Source organism: Cebus imitator, unplaced genomic scaffold, assembly GCF_001604975.1.
Source record: "Cebus imitator isolate Cc_AM_T3 unplaced genomic scaffold, Cebus_imitator-1.0 Scaffold253, whole genome shotgun sequence".
Classification (NCBI taxonomy): Eukaryota; Metazoa; Chordata; class Mammalia; order Primates; family Cebidae; genus Cebus; species Cebus imitator.
In genome coordinates, this window is record NW_016107568.1 from 2044351 (window position 1) to 2052777 (window position 8427).

General features: G+C 35.7%; 1 pseudogene; it reads left to right on the forward strand.

Annotated features, from left to right (window-relative positions):
* Window positions 1-1761: 1761 nt before the first annotated feature.
* LOC108282953 lies at window positions 1762-6177 on the forward strand (annotated as a pseudogene).
* Window positions 6178-8427: the final 2250 nt, after the last annotated feature.

An 8427-nucleotide genomic window follows, 5' to 3' on the forward strand; every position in this document is an offset into this window, starting at 1 on the left:
CCTGCAACTAATACATATCTTGGTCTAGCTGTAATGAGGTAGGCATTTGTAAGAAAGTAGATAGAATGTTTGAGGACCACTATTTTTGTGATCCATGCTGTATCAATATTTATAAATAATAAAATATTAATATTAATCTACAGAACACTTACAGAACACTTGTTATGTGCTAGAAATTGTTCTTTGCTTTGTAATATGTGATCTGATAATCTTGGCAATCTTAAAAATGATGAGATGATATTATCTCCTTTCTTACAGATGAGAAAGTTTAGTAAGGTGAAATTGCTTATCCAATTTGAAGCAACATTACCTTAGTACACAGAACACGTTTGTAATCACTATATATGTCTGTGACAAGAAAAGTATGATGTCTGCTATGGAATGAGGACTCAATAGTCCGGGTAGGGGGAAGAATGAATCTATTTTCTTTAGGGGATAAAAAGATGTTCCCCGGCCATAAATGTGGCAATAAGGAAAAAGAGTATGTTTTTTTAAAAAAACATTTTGCTTAGAAAACTCTTGAAACATCTTTGAGAAAGAGCAAAAACTGTAACTAAATTGAAATTGAAAAAAAAGCCTAAACGTTTAAAATACCAAGTGATGGCAAATATATGAAAAAATTGAAATGTTCTTCAGAATAAAAATGATAGAATCACCTTCATAAACAATTTGAGAGTTTTCTATTCAATTAAGGATATTTACCATGTGAACAAACACTCTAACTTCCAGGTATTTAGCAAAATGAAATAAAAACCTATGTTCACACAAAAATGTTAGCCAACACTTAGATCAGTTTGATTCATAGTCGGCAAGCACTAGGAATGAAACAAATGGTCTTTATCTCAGAATTTAAAAAAAAAATGTAGTGTTCACGTTATGAAATACTATTTGGCAATTTAAAAAAATTCACAACAGATTCCGGTAACAAATGGATGGATCTCAACTGAACTAATGCTAAGTGGCAAATGACATTAAAAAGACTACATATTCTAAGATTCTAGTAAAAGATAGTCTTACAAAGACAAAATTATATGGACAAAAGCAGTTTAGTGGTTGTCAGAAGCAGTGATAGGAGAAGGCATTGATTGAAAATAAGCTTGGGAAATTAGGTGATTATGACAGTGGTTACATGACTATATATTTAACAAAAGTCTTAGAAATATACACTATAATGTGGACATATTATTGTTTGGCACTTATATATTAATTTAAAAGAAACAAGAAATATGAAACAACAAGTAACACAAAAACACATGTACACACTAAAAATATCCAATACGATCCCCAAAGGCAATTTAGTTGTTTCTTCTCTAGGAAAGTGAGAAGAGGTGCTGCAGATGTTCTCATGGGAGACATCCCTTGAGAGGACCATATGTTTATAATTCACTTCTAGTTCCTATTTATTAGCTTCTGAAATCTATCATGACTCCAGGTGACTTTATTTTAGAGGGACATACTTTGATCCTAGTCCCTTTGATCATCATTTATTCATCTGAATATTAATAATTCTTCATACGCATAGGCCTTCTCCTGATTTTAAGTTTTCCTATAAGCCTGCAGCCATAGCCAAGGGAACATTCCAAGATAAAATTTATATCAAATGACTTGAAAATGAGAATCCTTTAGCGAGTTGTTATATAGGCATTCTCTTATTTGCTATTTATAAGCACAATTCTGTGAATTGTATGAGAGAGGTAATTTTGTTATGTTTATTTTATAATTAAGGAGGAGGCAAATGTGTCATTGAAGGACACAGAAAAAAATGCATGATAGACTCATGATATGAACATGAATTAGTGTTTTTCCTACATCTTTCTCTGCCTTAGAGACCTTGAAACCGTTGACCACTCCTGAGAAAGAGCTTCTCTAACAGAATTTGGGCATAGAAAGATTTCTTATATCAAACACATTCTTCAAGACTGACTTTCACTGTTTTTAAGGATCAAGGTAAGCTTCTATTCAATGTACGCCTTTAGTGAAAACTGTAATTTATACAAAAGCAGTGGGATAGCTGTACCTACTATGATATTTTGAACACAGAAATAAATGTTGAAAACATTTTTCTAAAAAACTGAGGAGAAGGTGGATTATAAACCTCAAATCTTTAATTAGTAGCTAATTGGATGATACTTATAAAATATTATTGTATCTCCTAAAAATACAGAAAAACAGTACAGGTGATGTTCTGATTGATTCAGTGGTAATTTCATCTTATACATTAATCTTATATACCATATGTTAACATCTTCTTGGAGGTAAAGAAAAAAAAAAAAACAGAAGAGTAAAATGACCCTTCTTTAAAATACTAAGGTACTGGCCAGGCACAGTGGCTCATACCTGTAATCCTTGCACTTTGGGAGGCCGAGATGGGTGGATCACTTGAGGTCAGAAGTTTGAGACCAGCCTGGCCAACATGGTGAAACCCTGTCTCTACTCAAATACAAAAATTAGCCGGGTGTGGTGGTGCAGTCCCAGCGACTTAGGAGGCTGAGACAAGAGAATCTCTTGAACCCGGAGGTGGAGGTTGCAGTGAGTAGACATTGTGCCACTGCACTCCAGTCTCGGTGACAGAGTAAGACTGTCTCAAAAAAGAAAAAAAAATACTAAAATACCAAAGAGAAATAAGTTTCAAACTACTTTTTAATATTTTCTCCATAATTGTATTCTTATTACTTCTAGTACATCTATACACATGGACAGTGGTATCACTGAAAACACTGGCTGATGATTAGGTCCAAAGCGGGTTTAAATTTTTAATCTTCCTCATACTAGCTGTATGATTGTATGGCATCACAAAACTTCATAAATCGTCATTTGCATTAATGGTAAAATAAAAATAATACTCTACCTTCTTCATACTACACATGCATGCATAACTCAAACATACCCACTTATCATTGGTTGTAAAACATGGTATATGAGAAAAGTGTTCATGTGTGTTAAAGTACATAAACATAAAGCCATCAAGGGGCTGGCTTGAAGAGTGAAGTTGCTAAAGGTGAAGGAGGAAGATGGAAGAGACAAGTAGTTAGCATTGAATGGGTATCTTTACAAAGACTTAAAATTAAAATAGTTAAAATGGTTTCTACACAAGAACAGATTAAAGTAAAATATTTTACAACATGAAGTTTGTCACAAAAACAGATCTGCAGGCTAAAGCAAGACAAAAACTGAGCTTTCAATCCTCGGTTTCTGTTGATTCAAAGATGGGATGACACTACTGAAAGCAGGAATGAGTATAAGAAAAGGAGACTGAGTGCAAGCTAAAATATGGATTTCAAAAAAGACATTAAGCAAAACAGCTACGTGGGATGGCTAGGGTAGTCAATTGTATGGATGCAGCAAAGAGTTATTGAAAGGCCCAGAAAATCTCAGTGGCTCTACTGTGTGAGAGAATAAGCAAAATGAAGAAGGAGGCTATAAGACTTCAAAACTCATCCACACCTAAAGCTCTGAATGCTACCACTCACTTTTTCATCCTAATAATAGTGTAGCTGGCACTCATAAGGTTGGCTAACCATACCACAGTTATGCTTTGTTTTATCCATTTCACGTTTAAATCTCACATTACTACCTTCAGTTAGATATAATTACTATCTTCATTATGCAGATAGAGAAAATGAGGTTCAGAGGAGTTAGGGAATGATCAATGATTCCTAGATAGCAAATCGTAGGGCTGATAGGTACCTCTTACCACAGACCAAGCTCTATATACAGTTCTGTGTCTTCCCTTCAGAATTACCTTTACTGATTATACATGCCCCTACAGTCCCAGTCATCACAATACATCTGCTGTGCAAATAACTCTCATTCACTGTGAAACCCCGAATACTGCGTTTGTATCAACGGAGGCAATAAGTAACTGTTTGATTGAGTTAAAACAATTTGATGTATAGAAAATTATGAATGTTGTGCTTTTGAACCACTCTGCTTGTGTCCAAAGCTTGGCTTGCCATTAACTTTCTTTTTTTTTTTAATTTTTTTTTCCATTTATTTTATTGCATTTTAGGGTTTGGGGTACATGTGAAGAACATGCAAGATTGTTGCATAGGTACACACATGGCAGTGTGATTTGCTGCCTTCCTCCCCATCACCTATATCTGGCATTTATCCCCATGCTATCTCTCCCCAACTCCCCACCCCCCACTGACCTTCCCCTATTTCCCCCCAACAGACCCCAGTGTGTAGTGCTCCCCTCCCTGTGTCCATGTGTTCTCATTGTTCAACACCTGCNTGAAGAACATGCAAGATTGTTGCATAGGTACACACATGGCAGTGTGATTTGCTGCCTTCCTCCCCATCACCTACATCTGGCATCTCTCCCCTTGCATTCTCTCCCAAACTCCCCACCCCCCACCGTCCCTCCCCTATTTCCCCCCAACTGACCCCAGTGTGTCGTGCTCCCCTCCCTGTGTCCATGTGTTCTCATTGTTCAACTTTTATGTTAACATGAATAAATTACTCAACCTTTTGTGCCTCTAGATCTAAAACAAAGTAACAACTAATCAAACTTATTGTTGAAAAGAATTAATTAATATACATGCAAAGAACCTAGAGTAATTCTGTCAGGTGGGCAATATAGAAGCAAAAGTATTTACTAGAATAAGAAAAACTGAATTGGTCCACTCTGCTTGCATGTGTGTATACACACACACATGTACACACCTGTCATATATATATTATTCTAGACATGTTGGAAATTTTATATAATTTTCCAAATATTGGTTACAACGTTAGAAAGGTGAAAACTGGTGAGAGACAATCCATGCAGACCTTTTCATTTCAGTCATTTATAACTCTATAGCTATTTAATGCACTAAACTTTGTGGTTAAGTTTATGTTTAGATATGTAGAATCTTAAAATGTGTATTACTACAATAATGAAATAATGCACGTGGTTTTTGACATTTTCATTTCATTGCAATATCTACTCACAACCTGTTTAACATTCTTTTCAGTTATTTCTCATTGCTACAGGCATCCTCTGATTCTCAAATAACATTGATGAAGAACCGTACAGAAGTGACAGAGTTAATCCTCCTCGGACTAACCAATGCTCCAGAGCTACAAGTCCCCCTCCTTATCATGTTCGCCCTTGTATACCTTGTCAATGTGGTTGGAAACCTGGGGATGATCATTTTGATTCTTTGGGAGTTTCATCTCCACATTCCCATGTACTTTTTCCTTAGTCACCTGTCTCTAGTGGACTTTTGTTACTCTTCAGCTGTCATTTCCACGGTCATAGCTGGGCTCCTTATAGGAGACAAGGTCATCTCCTACAATGCATGTGCTGCTCAAATGTTCTTTTTTGCAGCCTTTGCCACTGTGGAAAATTTCCTCTTGGCCTCAATGGCCTATGACCGCTATGCTGCAGTGTGCAAGCCCCTACACTACACCATGACAATGACAACAAGTGTGTGTGCGTGTCTGGTCATAATTTGTTATGTCTGTGGTTTCTTGAATGCCTCCATACACATTGGGGAAACATTCAGTCTTTCTTTCTGTATGTCAAATGAAGTCCATCACTTTTTCTGTGATGTTCCACCAGTCATGGCTCTGTCTTGCTCTGATAGACATGTGAATGAACTAGTTCTTGTTTATGTAGCCAGCTTCAATATCTTTTCTGCCATCCTAATTATCTTGATCTCCTACCTATTCATATTTGTCACCATCCTAAAGATGCACTCAGCTTCAGGATACCAGAAGGCTTTGTCCACCTGTGCCTCCCACCTCACTGCAGTTGCCAATTCTATGGGACTATTATCTTCATGTACTTACAGCCCAGCTCCAGGCACTCCATGGACACAGACAAAATGGCATCTGTGTTCTATACGATGGTCATCCCCATGCTGAACCCCCTTGTCTATAGCATGAGGAACAAGGAAGTGAAGAGCGCATTCAAGAAAGTTGTTGAGAAGGCAAAATTGCCTTTATTACTGTGAGTTTAACTTGCAGGATGCATAATACCTAGTTTCATCCCTCTGTCCTGAATTACATTTTAAGGTTCACATGAAATTTCTGAAATGATATCATTTCTTCTTCCAAAGTCTGTTCTCTAGGAAAAAAAGAAATATTATGCCCAAAAATATAGTACCTAAATGAGAAAGCTAAGGTGAATAACAAGATATCTTAGGCTTTACTTGTCAAAACTTTATAATATATTTGATTTATTCATTCATTCTTTTTTCTTTTTTTTTTTTTTGAGAGGGGGTTTCGCTCTTGTTACCCAGGCTGGAGTGCAATGGCGCGATCTCGGCTCACTGCAACCTCCGCCTCCTGGGTTCAGGCAATTCTCCTGCCTCAGCCTCCTGAGCAGCTGGGACTACAGGCATGCGCCACCATGCCCAGCTAATTTTTTGTAGTTTTAGTAGAGACGGGGTTTCACCATGTTGACCAGGATGGTCTCGATCTCTTGACCTCGTGATCCACCCCCCTCGGCCTCCCAAAGTGCTGGGATTACAGGCTTGCGCCACCACACCCTGCCTATTCATTCATTCTTCATGCATGTCTGCTACCAAATACTAGGTAAAGCATACGTGTAAAACAGGTGCATAAATGGGCCCATGAACATATTTATTCATGTGGGAACATATACACAGGAGTGGGAAATTTATAGCTAACTTCGATACAAATAATTCAGGTAATTAATTGAGTTATCTGAATTTCAGTTTATGTATAATATTGTTTATTTAGTTGAATAAATGTTTTAGAGTCCTAATTTGAGAACAAATGTGACTTAATTTAAATAAAAGTACAATCATATCTCTGTATCTCTGCTATGCATCTGCAGATTTAACCAACCATGGATAGGTAAATATTTCTAAAAATAATAACAATGCAACAAAAAAAGTACAAATTTTAAAATTCAGTATAATATCTCTACATAGCATTTACATTGTGTTAGGTATTACAAGTAATCTGGAGATTATTTAAAGTATATGTGAGGATTTGCATGGATTGTATTCAAATATGATTATATACCATGGATCAATATCTAGATTCAATAGTCTGTCCATTGATTTATGTGCCTCTTTTTCCAATACCACACTTATGTTGATTATTATAAGTCATGAAATCAGGTAACGCTTCAACTTTATTATTGTTTGTATCAACTAGCTTTGCCCTTCCATATGAATCTATAATCAGTGTGCGCATATTTATTTTTTTAAGTCTGCTTGGATTTTAACTGTGATTGCAAAAAGTCTTCAGAGCAGTCAATGTAAAGTCTCTTAATTCATGAATATAGTATTTCTCTACACTAATTTAGATTATTAAAATTTCATTCATCAGTATTCTATATTTTTCAGCACTTTTAAGACATATATCTTAAATATGCTCAAAGAGCTAAAAATCTTGAACAAGAAACTAGAGGAAGCTAGGATAAGGATATGTCAAGCAATAGTGGCATATCAATAAAGAAATAGAAATTATAGAAAGCAATAAGATAGAAATTCTGGAGAAGAAACCAAAAAGAGGTAAGATAGACTATGGAAAGTAATGGCTCAGGTTTCTTGACTTTTAAGTATTAGTATTTTTTATACTTATAAAAACTTTTATATTTGTTATTGCATCAGAGAAAAATAACAGCCCATGAGGTAGATTAAAGGTTTTTCCTCCTTGTGAATCAAGATCAGAGCTTGACAGGTTTATAACCATCTGGCTACTAACAAAGCCAGCATTATATTTGGTCTTATGTTAAACTGTTATTCACATCCCTACATTCTGAATTCCTGGACAAAAAAGAATATTTTGAGTCACTTTATATGTGAGTATAAACAAATGAATTTGGAAAATTTATTGGTCACTCTTGAAGTATGAGCAGAATGTGGAAATAAGTATTTTCAAAAATAACTGCCATCACATGTATATGTACATACAATAGGGTCCAATTTGGCAACTTAACGGAAGAAGTTTCATAGTTACTTAGATGCTCTGGCACATTCTGAGCACTTTCATGGTGATTTTTAATACTTTATTTTTAATATAGCATTTATTATTTTTTGAGTGGTGGTTTGTAGAGCTCACTGTATTTGTCCCCGTAATAAGAACGGAAACATTACGTACTTAATAATGATGGTGACAACGGTGATTCAAGTTATACCTTGTGTATTAGAGTTGTGCCAACTTTATTTTCAATTCTGGGCACACGTGATAGAACATATTTATTAGAAAGCGATCATTTGTTCTAACTGGTTGCATGTGCAAAGCCAACTAGGAGGAAAATGAGAATAGGAAGGAAACTAATGGTGAATACCTTACTTGTGTCAGGCATCAAGTTGGTAGGATTCTATGTAGCATCCAGTGTAATCTAATACATTGCAGCTCTGTGAAATAAGTACACTGGGCATTATATAAACTAAATTTTCACAGAACATGAAACTGGGATTCAAGGAATAGTAGTAATGTTCTCAAAGCCACATTTAAAGC